We start from the raw sequence: 15,365 nt of genomic DNA on the forward strand, positions 1-15,365 counted from the left end.
ATTATGCCACGCAAGTACTTTCTTATTTACAGTTGCATACTATTCCTTCCCTGGATGTGTTTCTGCCTATTGACAATGTTGTATATGGCTCACCACTTGATTTATTCTTTCAATTCCTGATATTTTAAAAAATACCGCCATTCAGATGTGGTGGCTAAATCCGGTAATCCCAGAATTATGAAGGCTAATATTGGAGGATTCTCATGAGTTTGAGGCTAGCCTAGGCTAACAGTAAGTTCCAGGCCAGTCTAAACTATAAAAAAACTGTCATGAACAAAGGTCACTAAATATTCTTTCATAGATGGGCAACTGAATTTAAAGGCTAGAGCCCTAGAGAAGAGATTCCTGGCCAATAAGTAACTACATTTGTTACTCTAAAGCTTCTTGCCTTCTTCAGTCTTAGTAACAATTTATCTGTCCTTACAGGTATCTCTTAAAATGTATACTATCTGTATTGGCAATGACAGGCCTCAAACTTTACAATCTTTGTCAGTCTCATAGGTGAGACATTGAATCGCAGTAAAAATATCTCACTAGAGATACTATCTCAACACAAATAAAAGCAAACATCTGTAACTTTGTTACAAGCCTTTGGGGGAAAACATTTCTTTTTTAAAAGAAAAGCTTCTTTTATTGGTTTTTGTTGTTGTTGTTGTTGTTGTTGCTAGTTTATCCATATGGGTGTCTTGTCTACCTGTCTGACTGTGCAGCATGTGTACCCAGAAAGGCCAGGAGAGGGCATTGGGTACCCTAAAACTGTAGTCACAGAAGGCTGTGAGCAGCTATGTGGGTACCGGGAATCGAACCCGAGGCCTTTGGAAGGACATCCAGTGCTCTTGTCTGCTAAGTTATCGCGCCAAGTGAGTACAGGAGTCCTCGGAGTCTACATGGGCCTTCACCTGCCCTGGAGCTGGAGCTTCAGGCAGCTGTGTCACCTGATGTGGGCCTGGGAAGAAAACCCCTTCTGGAAGAGCATTTTTAACCAGGGAGCCATCTCTTCAGCCTGCTTGTTTTGTGAAACAGGGTCTCACACTGAAGCCAAGGCAGCTTGGAACATGCCTCAAACTCACAACAATACTCTTGCCTCTGCCTCTCCAGGGCTGACATTATCGGCATGAACCACCACACCTAGACATGAAAGTTTTATTTTTATTCTTAGCAATTTTGAAATAGGGTCTCCATATGTTCAGACCAGCCTCAAACTCACCATCCTCCTGTCTTGACCTCCCAAATGTTGCAATTACAGATGTATGTCATCTGCCTAGCCTGGAGCCTTTTGCTATAAACAGAGGGATCAGCCAAAATACAGACAGATATTTAACACAATCAAGTTTACCTGACACTAGGAGGCACTACATTGACACCATTTTCTCAATCACCCAGGTAACCGACAAAGACCTAGCATGCCCAGTTGTACAGGAGCAAAGACACTAGAACAGGGGTTCTCAACCTGTGGGTTTCAACCTATCTGAGAGCTGCATGCAGATGTCCTGCATATCAGATATTTGCATTATAATTCCTAACAGTAGCAAAGTTACAGTTATGAAGTAGCAATTAAATAATTTTATAGTTGGAGTTCAATACAACATGAGGAACTGTATTAAAGGGTCACAGCATTAGGAAGGTGGAGAACTAAACTCTAGAACTGATTCAAGGATCTAGAGCCCACATTGCCCGATGCACAGAAAAACAGAGGTCAGATTTTAAATTCAAATTTCCAAAATGCTCCAGCTTGGAAGCACATGACAGTAGACTCAGGGGCATGCATGTAAAAAGTCGCTGAGCTTCATAGTTGGGACAGCTCCTGCATGCTCACCCATGCTAAGAGTTACACTGGCAAACCTTTACGTAACCACCTGCCTGGTTGGCCGGCTTCCCAGACAAAGCAGATGAGAGAATAAGCAATCTGTGTGAACATGGTTAAGGGCAGAGGCAGACTCCTTGGAAAAGAAGAATGAAAAGCAGCATCCAGACTTAGCGGAGACAACCTGGGGCCTCTGGCTCCTGAGAACAGGGAGTCTTAAAAGGAACGGCTATAGTGAAGGCTGCATGAGAGACCGCCATCACGCTCATGTGATTGGGCATGACTTACTCACTGACACATTTGACTCTGAATTTTGAGGCACCCTATTTTTTCTCCCATCCTACTTAAGATTCATCTTCTTCCTCCTCTTCCTCCTCTTCTCCCCCCTCCCCCTCTTCATTTTCTTTTTTATTGACAGTTTGAGGCCAGCCCCGAACTCCATAACCTCCTGTCTCTGCTTCCCAAAGGCAAAGCTTCTTCAAATCTCTGGCTTTGCCACAACCAGCCCTGGACTCTAGGGGAGAGCCCACCAAACACCAAACACACCAACTAAAGAACAGGACCAACACCTGCTGGGTTCCTGCTCTCTGCCAGGTGATGAACAGGATGCTTTTATGTGTTTCCTCATTTGCCCTCCATAACAACTCTCTGAAGCAAACATTTTCAACATATTGCAGATGTGGAAACTGAAGTTCAAAAGCGTTAAGTAATTTTCCCAAGATCTTGAGAAACACACATCGGAGGCCAGCCTGGTGCTGCTTCGAGCTGGGCTCGAATTCCCCCGCGGAATATGAGCAGGGACACAGGGCATCCCCATGAATTAAGGGCACTGTGGTCACAAACCATGGCAAAAACATGACCATTCTGTCACCATGGTCAACCAGAGACCAAGCACTAATGTTCTCCAAGCCATGAAGGGGCCAGTATCACCTTTCTCCCAGCCTGGCCAGTGACTTCTGCTGCTTGACCAACCCCAGCTATAGCCTAACTCTGACAGGCTTTCCACATAGCAATGAACTGTGAAGGGTCGCAATAAGCATTGTTTACTATCTACAGTCAGCCTCTACTCCAGAGCAAAGACCTCCCCCTGAAATCACTGACAAGCCACGTCCCCTTTGCTCCTTCCTACTGAGCGAAGAAGACCATCTAGACTCCAGATGCAGTGCTTCGGACCACCCTGCACTGCTGACCCCTAATCAATGTTTTCTTCTTTCATTTAGCTGCATATGATTCATTTGGTAATGGCAATGTGTTTGGAAAGGCTGGTTTCAGTTATGGTAGAGACAAAACCATTGCCTTAGAAAATGTATCTTTCTACCAATAGTGCGTCAAAGGAACAAAGGGTGGTCAAAGAATAGGCCTGAACCTGAACTGGCAGTCGGAAGCAGGCAGCCAAGGCTTTTAGGAGAGAAGTGGAGGAGAACAGAACAGAGGTTAGGATCAGAGGGACACAGGTGCAGTGGCACAGCTTGAATTCTGGGTACTTGGGGCTAGAAAGGCTGAAACAGAATTACAAATCCAAGACCGGGCTAGCCCTCACAGGAAGGTAATATCTTTTTGATAATGTTTTAGTTAATTTTCAAAAGTAAACACAGTTATGGGGATTGGCTGAGCATTCCTGTAACCCCACCCCTTGGCCATGGGAGAAGCCAGAGGATCACAGTGTTCAAGGGCAGGCCAGCCTCCCTGGACTCAAAAATAACCGAGAAGATTCATACACATGAAGAGGAGTCTGCTCCAACGTCCCCAGAGTTCAAAAAGAACAAGAACACCCTGTGGTCAATGTACAGCTTCCTCACGCAGCGGGCCATCCTGGAGTCCAGGGATGTGGGCAGGCTGTCTGGGTTAGTTTTCTCTCTCGGATCCAATCAGGAGTCCGGCCTTTCTTTGTAAGAAGCACTCGTGGGTGATGCATGTTGAAGAGGATTCATTTTTATTGTATATCTAGATGCTGTTCTTCCAACCGCTCAGATCTTTTCATTCCTCTCCCAACTCTGGCTGGGGTTTGACTGTCACCTGGGTTCAGCTGTCCCTTAAGCATCCTTCCCGCCTCCTCCCTCCAAGCCCCATTCGGACTTCCAGTGAGTGGGTGATTGACTGGCTCTTTTGTTCAGGCTCCGCAAAACCTGGGAGCTGCCTGTGGTCTTTCCCTGACCGATGCAGGTGGGAAGAGACCCTCCCCAAACGGCCATTCCAGGTTGAGGCAAAAGGGATCTCAGTGAGGAGGTTCAGTCAGTCACCCCACCAGCCTGTGTCTGTCTCTGACCTTTCTTCCTGCACATGCACACGCCTGCATCCTTCCAGACACCAGAGAGAGAGATTAGAAGACAAAGGATGGATGCATGAGATATGGTGGGGACATGGTAAGATATGGGTGCCACAGAGCACCAGCTGCACTTGCTACAACCCAGGACCAAAGGCGTGGCCGCGATCTCGCTAGGAGGGGACAAGGATGGAAAGGAGACTGGGCGAGAATGGGACTATGGGTAAGAAGGAGCAGCTGCCCCTACTGGAGGGTGGGGAGAAAAAGGGGGGTTACTATCCTAATCGCCAGTTTCCGGGAGATGCGAGGGAATCTCCCCGAGCAAAGGGGAACCAACAATTTGCCCCAGGCCGGAACACCAAGCGGGCGGAAGGGAGACGAGCACAAACTGAGCCCGCAGCTCGCGCCCGCCGCCACTTACCCGCGCGCTGCCGCTCCGTCCGGAACGCTCCGCTCTTTCGCCCGCGAGCGCGCGCGCGCGATCCCGGGTCACCCAGGGAGAAGAAGAGGGTGGGCCTGGACCTTTGCTCCGTCCTGCCCCTGGAAGCTTCAGCCGGTCCACAAACTGAGGGATGGCGCCGGGGGCGGGGCTGAACCAGGGAGGCAGGGAGGCAGGCAGCAGAGTCAAGGGAGCTGGTCTAGGAGATCCAGGCAGCACCAGAGGCTACTTTTGATCAGACACAGCCTGTCTTCCTTCCGGAGACACCAGGAAGGTTGCCAACTGCCAGGGTCAGGCTCTGGTTCCCTATCTGGCTCTAGAGGAGGAAGGTGGGGATGATTTTACGGCCTACTGGCAACAGATCCCTCATCCCACCCACCGTCCCTTCTCCACACCCCTCGTTCTCCAGAGCCTGTTCAGCCACTAGTAGGGTGTGAGCTGTAAGGTGGCTTTACAGTTCGTCCAGGAAGCCCCCGCCTTGGCCTTGGAAACCCTTGCACTTGCTTGGGGCTTGGATCTTGTTGAGTATCAGAGGGGTAAGTTCTCTCTGAAGGCAGAACCAAGCCTCTCATCTACAGGCACTTAAGAGAGGGAGGGGATTGAAGCAGAGCGTTGCACCCTCTGAGTCAATTTTTATAGGATGTTCTTTCCCGTGCAATAAGCAGAAAAAGAAAATCTTCCTTCTGCCCCCTCAATCCCGCGATTTCACTCCCAAAGAGTAGAGCATTTTGTGGCTGCCTCAGTAGGGAGGAGCCTGGCAGGCCGCTACAGAATCTCCTTAGGTCACTTCACCTCAGACCTCTCCTAACTCTCCACACTATTAGGGCCCACAGGGACCTTCTGTAGTTCCTTCTGTGCTTTGTGATTTTGCTCCAACAGCCACCACTATACTGTATGTATAATGCACAGTCTTCATCCCACAGAGCAAAGTAACTTTTGTTCTGTTTTGTTGACTGTGTCCAGCTCCACAGTTGAAACTTACCGCATAGTAGATACTTAATAAATTACGCTTGGATTAAATGAGGTGGCCAGCATGCAAAGGTGCCTGCCTCCAAGTCTGACCACCTGAGTGGGGTCCCAGAACCCACACAATGGAAGAACTGACAACACCTTCCAATGCACACGTGCCCACACATGTACATAATAAAAAATATTTCTTTTAAAGAAATGAACTGTCTTTTTTGTTCCTCAAACGGGGCAGATGAGGATTGTGGGGTGGTCTTCATAAGTTATCCCGTTTCAAGATTTCTTTTCTAGCAACTTAAGCCATGTAAGGGGATGGGGACTGTTTTTGGTGCCCATTGCTTTCTGATCTGGGCAGTTAGCGTAAGATCATCCTCACAGCTGGTCCTTGTGATGCTCATCCTGAAGCCCCCAGTTCTGCTCAGTAGATATGCACGAGGTAGTTGATATGCACGAGGAAGGCTTAGAAGGTGGGTGTTGGATGAGGGAGTAAATAGAAATTGCCAGAGTTGGTCCTTGGTCCCATGCTTTGCCCGTGTGAGTGAGATCAAGTCTCATCCAAACCTCTAGAATCTCATCCCGAGATCAGCAGGAGTTTCCTTTTCTCTCCTGCCCAGGGCCTGTATGTCTCAGTGCACGTAGGGTTTCCAAACCCCACCTCCACTACCCTTGAGGTAGCCTAGTGGCCAGATTACAGGTTTAACTTCCTCTCTCCCTGTAAGGGCCTGTCCAGCAAGCACCTGGAACCTCTTCATGCAAATGAGGCATTCCCAGCAGCTCAGCCCCAGCCAATGATGTACACTCATCTCAAAAACACCTACTCACTCCCTAAAGTTTCTATAGCCCTTGTTACCCCCAGTAAAGGAGAGCTGCTTCACTGAAAACCATCTCTAAATAAACCTACCCACCCAGTTGCCTGGATACCCTGAGAGCAGAAGCAGACCCAGGCCAGCAGGGAAGAAAAAAAAAAGTCAGTATTTTAGCCTGGTTAAAGGTTTTAAGATCTATTCTGTTGGGTTTTTGGCTGATGCTCTAGTTGAAATGTGTTCCCCAGAGTCCAAGTCCATGCACAGTGCTTAGAGGGGCGCTGATAAGAGGGTTATTGCTTGAAGCCTCTGCCCTCGGGGACATTGTTGACAAGGGAGTGGGTTGGTCATCATGGAAACCTTCTGATCAAAGGAGTTTGGCACCCTTCCACCCCAGCTATCCCTTTTCTTCTACCTTCTGTCTGTGGGAATGTCTAACAGAACATGACCACAGACCCCTCAGCCTCCAGAGCTGCAAGAAATAAAATCTGTTCTTTATAACTTACCCAGACTTGGGAGTTCTGTTCTAGCCTCCTAGTAGAGTAAGAAGTGTCAACTTGATTGTTACCAGAGTTTATTGCCTTGTAACCCAGGGCATTAATGCCCTGTAACCCGGGACATTAACCTTTTGAGCAGCATCAGACTCAGAGCAGCACATTCAAGCAGACCCCGCCAGAGGGCTTCAGTGCACTAACTAGGTCATCACTTGAAACTGAGACTCCATGAGTTTCTGAAGCAATGGTGCCTTCGGATTTTTCATTCTTTCTACCCTGTGCAGTGGCTATTCATCAACTGCCCCAGGGAGACACCAGCAGTTGATATGTTGGTGGCACTTTCTAGGTACTGTCATCTCCTGATGTGCTTCCAAGTACTTTATGTGAAAGACAAACCTATCTAACACTCAACCAATTTGGGGTCTAAGGGGTGTGAGACACACACAGTAGGAAGTGATGGCAGAGAGATTAGCTGGGGCATACAGAACGTGGGTCCCGGGAGTTGAACTCTGGCCCTCTGCAATAGTAGGTTGCACAGAATCTTAGAGCATCCTCAGTGTGTTCCGTTAGGAAGGGCGGTGTGGGAACGTTCTCACCACAGTTGGGTGCTTCCTTTGTTGACAAGTATTTGCCTCGCAGAAGATTCATCACATAAACTCTTTCAAGTCACAGACCTTGCTAAATACTTTGCTATTCTCTGGGTATTTGCTGTTCTACCCCAGAATAACCTGATATCCCAATTACCAATGGCTTCATCACAAGACAGTCCCAAACTTTATAGCTTGAAACATCATGTCCTTAGTTTTGCAGGCTGGGACTTTGGGACAAACAGCTACATAGTCTTTCAGTTCCATATGACATTAAACGGGGTCCTTCCAAGGACTTTAGCTGCTGGTGGCTAACGGTCTGGTCTGAAATATAGATTTGCCAATAATTTAATCCCCTCAGGGTACTGTAACAATATATTATGGACTATGTGACTCATAAACAACAGAAGTTTGTTTTCATGTCATAGTAGTAGTCTACAATCAAGGGACTGGAGATTCCATGCCTGTTAAGAATATTTCCTGGTTCTTAGATGGTGACAACTCATGGAATTGTCACATGGTAGAAAGTACCACTCTTAAATATGGTGCCCTATCTATGCCCCCCCACTTGCTTATGCTATCACATGCTAATTAATCTTCAGTATATGAATTCTGGAGGATACAATCAGAAGACTTGCATTCTGCCTCTCCATTAGGGGAGCCACAATGACCTTCCATAATGTTTCTTTCTGTATTTTTTAAGACTTATTTATTTATTTATTTATTTATTTATTATATAAGTACAGTGTTGCTGTCTTCAGACACACCAGAAGAGGGCATCAGATCCCATTACAGATGGTTGTGAGCCACCAAGTGGTGGCTGGGATTTGAACGCAGGACCTCTGGAAGAGCAGTCGGTGCTCTTAACAACTGAGCCATTTCTCCAGTCCTGAAAATTCCTGGTTTTGTCTCTGGTTCATGTACAAAGAAGTATCAGCACTGAAGAAACATAACAAAACCAATAGACATCCCGCAGATGTTGGGTTTATAGGACATTCTGAGTGCTGCGACCCAGAGCTATGCAAACTCCCCGGCCCTGTTGGTATCAGTAGGAATGGTGCTTAGCACTCAAGCTGTCTATATCCAGCATTGTGTTCACAAGCATTTATGCCCCAGGTTGTGGGAGAGACTAAAGATCCATTCTACCATCTCAGTCCCTAGTCAGAATCCTTATATTAAAAAGCAGATTAACAAGAGGTAAAACACACACACACACACACACACACACACACACACACACACACACACATGTTAGGGAGCAGCATACTAAATAAAAAATTTAAATATAAAAAATGTGTGTGTACCATACATATGATGCATGTGCATGAATGTGAAGGTGCACATATTCACAGAGAAACATGAAGCCAGAAGAAGACTGTGATGGTTTGTATATGCTTGGCCCAGGGAGTGGCACTGTTGGGAGGCGTGGCCTTGTTGGAGTAGGTGTGGCCTTGTGGGTGTGGGCTTTAATACTCTTGGTCCTAGCTGCCTGGGAGCCAATATTCTGCTAGCAGCCTTCAGATGAAGATGTAGAATTCTCAGCTCCTCCTGCACCATGCCTGCCTGGATGCTGCCATGTTCCCACCTTGATGATAATTGACTGAACCTCTGAACCTGTAATCCAGCCCCAATTAAATATTGTCCTTTATAAGACTTGCCTTGGTCACGGTGTCTGTTCACAGAAGTAAAACCCTAAGATAAGGACGTATTGTGTTTTTCTCTATCACTCCCTGCCTTGTTATTTTGAATCAGAATCTCTCGCTGGGCCAGAAGCTCAATGTTTTGGCTGCTGGCTGAGCAGCAAGTTTCTGGGGTCTGCTCATCTCTGTTCCCTGATGCTGGGTTTATTCTCACACAGAGCCACAGGTATGTTTTTGTGTGTGTGCTTGGGATTCAAACTCAGGACCTCAGGCTTGAACAGCAAGCACTCTCACCTTCTGACCCATATCCTCAGCCTCCGGTATAACATCTTCAACAACGACTAATAAATCTGTAGAGAAAGAAGAACTAAGGAAGGCCATGGTAGGTTTCCAGAGACAGCAAAGTGGGGGGAGATAAATATGCGGGGAAACCAAGTACCTGGGGCTTTTCTTTCAGGCTCCTCTGCCATTCCTCCAGGCTTGTGAATCGAGAAGAGACAGCACTCGGGGAGCATCCCTACCCTCCCATCAGTCAGGAAAGCAGAACCCAAGAGCTGTTTCTTTGTTGCTACTTGATTGCCTTTAGCCAAAAAGTAACTATTGTGGTAAGAAGAGGTATTTTGGGGTGGCATCTCCTGATCTCTTTAAAGGGCAAGTAGTATACTAGCTACCGAGGACACAAGGGTGAGCATGAGAAATGTTGCCCTGGCCCTTCAGGTCCACGAAGCTTTGTAGTTTTCCTAGAAAGTTAGCAGGAGCAGAAGGCATGGAAGGGCAGTGGTGGGAAACTGCAGGTTGCCGTGTGTAGCATAGTAGATGAACAAAAGTAACCACCCGCAAAAGTAAGCTATGGTATGATGACACAAAATAAACTCCTGAAGCATCAAGAATCCAGTGCATGATGGTGCCTGATTTGCTTGGTGACTCACCTGAGGTGATTCCAGGTACAGGAGGAGGGAGTGGGGGAGGCTAGGCTCTTTGGGAACTGAGCTGGTGAAGGAAGGCTCTGACATAGGAAGGCTCTGGCTGGTTTGTCTCAGCCTGACACAAGCCAGAGTCATCGGTCTATTGTCCGATTGAAGTGGTATATGTGCAATCGGACCCTAGCAGGTTGTAAAGACCCAAGCAAGCTGGTAAACAACACTCCTCCATGGCCTCGGCATCAGCCCTTGCCTTCAGGTTCAGTTCAATCCTGACTTCCTTTGGAGATGGACAGCAATGTGGAAGGGTAAGATAAATAAACCCTTTCTCCTCTTACCTGCTGTTTTTGGTCATGGTGTCTCACGGCAGAAATAGAAACCTAGCTAAGCCGCAATGACCAGCAAGGGAGAGCTTGTTGGTACTCACGAGAGTATATGAGGCTGGCACAGTCATTATTTTCAGAGGCCAGCAACCAGGCTCACAGCCCCTAGAAACTGCAAGAAGGCTGGAAAGATGGGGTGCAGGCACACCACTCGCCTTTAATTCTAGCATTGAAGATGGAAAGAGCCAGGCGGGTCTCCGAGAATTAGAGGCCAGTGTGGTCTACACAGTGACTTCCAGCCAGGGCTGCATAGTGATCTCTGCCTTAAAAAAAGACTATTTATTTACTTATTAGTCTGTGAACCCAACAAAAACACAGCAGGAAACTCAGCTACAAAATGCCTTAGAGGCAAGGAAGCCTCTTGGTTTTCGTGGGAGAGCCCCTTCTGGGACAGCCCAGACAGATGGCCTGATTTCGGTTAAATAATGTTTCTTCAGTTTGTATGAACAGACCGTTTTCTACAAAATGATCTTTTCTTCCTACCTGGTTAAAGGACAGCTGAGAATGTAGAGGACACTGTGGCTATGGTTTGCCAGGGTGTGGTGGTTTCATCTAGAGCAATTTATTACCGATAAAGCTTCCCAGCTGGGCTATAATTGGAGGGGGACAGGGAAATGTGTACAAAGTTATTGTTTGGTAGGGTTCCTAAAAAGGCTAATTGCAATGGGAAAAGCAGGTTGGCAAGAAAAGTTTATCTTGGCATCTGACTCTATCCTGATTACTCTTTAAACACACCAGCCAGACATCTGTTAGTGTGGACAGCGGAAGTGACACTTGTGGGAGCTGAACACCTTTCACCTGTACGCCTTGGATTTTTGTTGTCTGGTTTTTGTTTTTCTTCGATGTTGGTAGAGGGGGAGCATTTTTTCTACTATCATTCTTCACACTTCTCTTTTTTCTCCTCAAAGAACTGTAAGTTCACAGTGAGCCTAGTTTTTCTGGGGAATCTAGGCAGCCAGTAGGAAGTGGATTCTCAGGAACTTCCGATTTCAAGTGGCTTTGCTCTCCACCTTCAATGGCCAACTTCCTCATACTGGAGACAAGAAAAGCCCCAGTGTTTGTTAATTCCGAGAGTCACCAGAGAAAACCAACTCCACCATTTTGGACCACTTTTAAAGCAAGCTTTATTAAATATGAAATACTGACTGGGAGATGATGGACTTTGGTCAGGACCATTTCCAGGCATTTTCCAGCTGAGAGCTGCCTCAAGCCATGTGTTACAGGGGCTTATAAGGACAAACCTATAGGCTACCATACTTTCCCATGAGGCTTTGTTTTTTTCCAAGAACTACGACTCCCAGAATCCCAGGAAGTTAACTGGTTCCTGGGCTCCCAGGTTCATTTGGGGCATGACATGTCTTCAAAAGCAAATGGCAGTGCCAGAGGCTGAGGAGAGGCTGTGTTGTGGCTTTCAAAGTGGCACAAGTCTCAGTCTCATCCCGGCCAGTATTTGCTGTCTCCACTCCTATGAGCCTCAGTTTCCCCATTTGTAGAGATGATAACGCTCACTTCCCAGGTCACTGGGCTCCATTGCTGGGCACTCACTGTACCTTGATAAATAGTAACTATTTATTATAATATCCACACCCTGGATTTTCATTCAGTTTTGAAAATAGCATTGAGGACTTTCTGGGCACTTGAACAAAGCCAGGTCCCCAGTGCAAACACATCTACAATGGCTACAAGGTCAGCTTGTAGCAAGAGCTGAAAAACAACCCAGGAATTTTCAGGCAGAAGGGAACAGCTGTGAATAAACGTGCTCAAATGTTCCACAGAGTCCAGGCTTAGGTCAGGATCTTGGTGAGAAGAATCCACAGAAGGCAAGGAGGCAGACTTAACTCACAAGATTCCATTTCTCATCTCTTCCTTCTTAACCCTCACAGAATGTTAATGTTCCCTGCAGGAACTAGAAACAGTTGGAATGCAAAAATTCTCTTGAGAAGTCACATGCAACACTTATAGTCAGACATCAGCATTGGGCGAGGGTTGTAACTCAGTTGGTATAGACCTTGGCTGGCATGTAGAGCCCTTGGACTCTGTCCTCCATTTAAATAAGCAGAGTGGTGGTGTGCAGTCCTAGAATTCCAGCCCTTGGGATATTGCAGAAGAAGGATCAGGAATTCAAGGCCATCCATATTAAATTAGAGGCTACCCTGGGCTACATGAAACCCTACCTCAAAAACAAGCCTGGGGAGATGACCCCATGGCTAAAGTACTTGGCATGAACGTGTAAGGACTGGAGTGCACATCCCCAACAAGAAACCAGAACAGCAGCTAGCTGAGCCCAGCACTCTGGAGGTAGAGACAGGCAGGTAGGGCAAACCAGCAGGCAGACGAGCCAAAGCAGCAAGGTCCAGGTTCCTCAGGAGAATCCTCCCAAATAAATGAAGCAAGGCATGATGGGAGAAGACACTGCATGTTAACCTTTGACCCACACATACCCGTACACACAGGCAAGAGGGCACCTCCATGCAAACACAAGGCCAGCCTGAACTATCTACCAAGTTCTAAGGGTTTAGGGACTAAAGAACAAAACAGAGCAACAACCAAAAGGCAGTGATGGAAGGCAATGATGGAATCTGGCTAGGACTGGAGGGTTTGAGCCCAGGCTGGAGTCCATACTTGAAGTTTAGACTTCTGCCTGATAGATTGGAGATGAATCAAACATCTGACTATAGATGTCAATCTTCAGCCTTTTACTGGCTGATTAAGATTTATCTATTCAGGGACTAGAGAGATGGCTCAGCAGTTAAGAGCACTGACTGCTGTTCCAGAGGTCCTGGGTTCAATTCCCAGCAACCACTTGGTAGCTTAATGGGATCTGATGCCCTCTGCTGGTGTGTCTGAAGACAGAGTACTCATATACATAAAATAAATAAATCTTTTAAAAAGATTCATCCATTCATAAGAGGCTATTGCTTCTGTTTGACTTTTGGTTGTTTGGCTGAATTTTAAGACTGAATCTTCCTGTGGTGCCCGAGTTGGACTCCACTTCTCTACATGGCCAAGGCTAGCTCTGAGCTCTCAGTCTTCTTCCTTCAGGATTCTGAATGGTGGGGCCACAGGCTGCAGCCTTTGTCCAGCTTGTCAGTTCTGCACTTCTCTGATCGTGAGTCCTAAGGCAGCCCATGTGGTCCAGTCAAGGGGTTTATTGTATCCCATCTTGACATTAAAGTACATTATTTTAATTAGGATGATAGCACATGCTTATGATCATGGCAGTCAGAAGGATCAAGAGTTCAAAGCCAACCTGCTCTCTAGCAGGACTCTCTCCCCAAATAAACAAACAAACCCAAAAAGTTTTCATATTAGCCAATCAGCAGACAGTCAAGACTAGCCAAGGAAGCAACCAAAAAAGTCTTCATGAATTATAGACACTGGGTTCACTCTAACAGTAGGAAGCAAGCTGTAGTGTGGCTTTACAGGGAACTTCAAGAATGAAAGGGATCTGAAAGCCTTTTTTCATTTTTAGTAGGGACTCTTCCATTTCTTGTGAACTGCTCTAAACAACAATCATGCTAGAGTTAAAAAAAATCTGTGACAAAATTACACTTAAAATCTTTTATTGGGGCTGGGGATTTAGCTCAGTGGTAGAGCGCTTACCTAGGAAGCGCAAGGCCCTGGGTTCGGTCCCCAGCTCCAAAAAAAAGAACCAAAAAAAAAAAAAAAAATCTTTTATTATCTGATATCTGCAACAACCAGAAACATTTTCCCACATCATGTTTTGGAGTTGATTTCCTCTTTTATAATGTGTCTGATAATTCCGTATTATGAGGCAGCCTAGGAAAAAAAATGTTTTCTATGGCTCCAAGACAGACTTATATGATCTCTTATTAAATGCCATCTGCCTTTGCTATATTGATGTTTTATTACGGAGCATCTGGTCATCGCCGCAGATCATTCAGACTCTTTGCTGAGTCCGTTGTCAGCTTTAATAATCCATAGAGTTACTAGCAGCAAACTTAAGCTGAGCAGTGGAAATGAACAGAGGACCAAGACCCTCGTGTCCCCGGTGTGCCCATGGGTAGTCTTGTGGCCAGCACAACTCCTTGACTTGATCTGTCTGAGTTACCTCGTGTTTCACCTCAGAATAGAAGGTTGGACCCAGTCGCCCAGTTCCAGCATTCAGTGTAGTGGGCCAAGCACCCACAAAAGCTCAGGGGAGGAGTGCTGTTGGGAAGGCCAGGATGCTGGGCTGCTGGGAGCTGGTGGATAGGTTATGGGGGAGGGACACAGCGCCAGATGGAGCATTCTAGACTGGAAACTAACAAGAGAGATAAGACCACATGGGGGAGGAGAGAAATTTGCATAACAATAGGATGGTGTGGGTTGTGGGTTTTTTTTGTTTTGTTTTGTTTCTTTTTACCATTTCTTTTCTTTTTTTTCTCCTTCACTTTTCTTATAACCCAGACTAGCTTCTTCACACTTGCTGTATAAGCCAAGTCTGGCCTTGAACTTTTGATCTTCCTACTTCCACCTCCCAAGAGCTAATACTACAGCCTCTGCTGCCATGCCCGGGCTCCATCTTTTCTCTACAGTGGGGTCTTGACCACCTCCCTCTCCACCTCGCTCTCCACCTCGCTCTTCACTTTGCCGTCTTTGAAGACCACTCAGATCAATCTGGCTAGTGGACTGGTCTCTTTCAGGGGGTTAAACACACACCCTCTATCTCGCTCTCCCCCCATCCCCCCCCTTCTCTGTGCCTGCATACATACACATGTGGAGGCCAGAGGACAACTTTTAGGAGCCAGCGCTTTCCTTCCACCGTGTAGATTGTAGGGAATCAAACTCTGGCAGACACCCTTACCCCACTGGGCCATCTCACTGGTCCCAAACATCACTGTTCACAAAGTGTATTTGGCGCAGCACACGCAAAGCAAGTAAAGCCAGACATTGTGGTCTTGGGTCTTTGAGATGAAAGCCTTTGGTCGGTTATCGAATGAACACATTTTATTTTGTATCTGTGCTGTGAAATCATGAAGATTAAAGGCGCCGGCCCAGGGCAGTCTAGTTCCACCAAATGAATTTACTTTATTAAATGTCTTCAACTACCAGTTCAAACATAG

At 46.6% G+C, this 15,365-nt stretch overlaps 1 protein-coding gene across 10 annotated transcripts in view; it reads right to left on the bottom strand.

Moving 5' to 3' along the window:
* Gsdme (gasdermin E) overlaps positions 1 to 4,846 on the bottom strand; it is a 61,600-nt gene extending 56,754 nt beyond the window's left edge. For 4 of the 10 annotated variants that reach the window (XM_039107730.2, XM_039107727.2, XM_039107726.2 and 1 more), the window contains exon 1: positions 4,489 to 4,843. The gene's annotated coding sequence lies outside the window, so the exon portion shown is untranslated. Of the gene's footprint in view, positions 1 to 4,488 lie in introns of all 10 variants that reach the window. The other 6 variants (XR_005503244.2, XM_039107731.2, XM_039107729.2 and 3 more) reach the window with 4 other exon arrangements.
* Between the last annotated feature and the right edge of the window lie 10,519 nt (positions 4,847 to 15,365).

This window comes from Rattus norvegicus, chromosome 4, assembly GCF_036323735.1.
Source record: "Rattus norvegicus strain BN/NHsdMcwi chromosome 4, GRCr8, whole genome shotgun sequence".
Classification (NCBI taxonomy): Eukaryota; Metazoa; Chordata; class Mammalia; order Rodentia; family Muridae; genus Rattus; species Rattus norvegicus.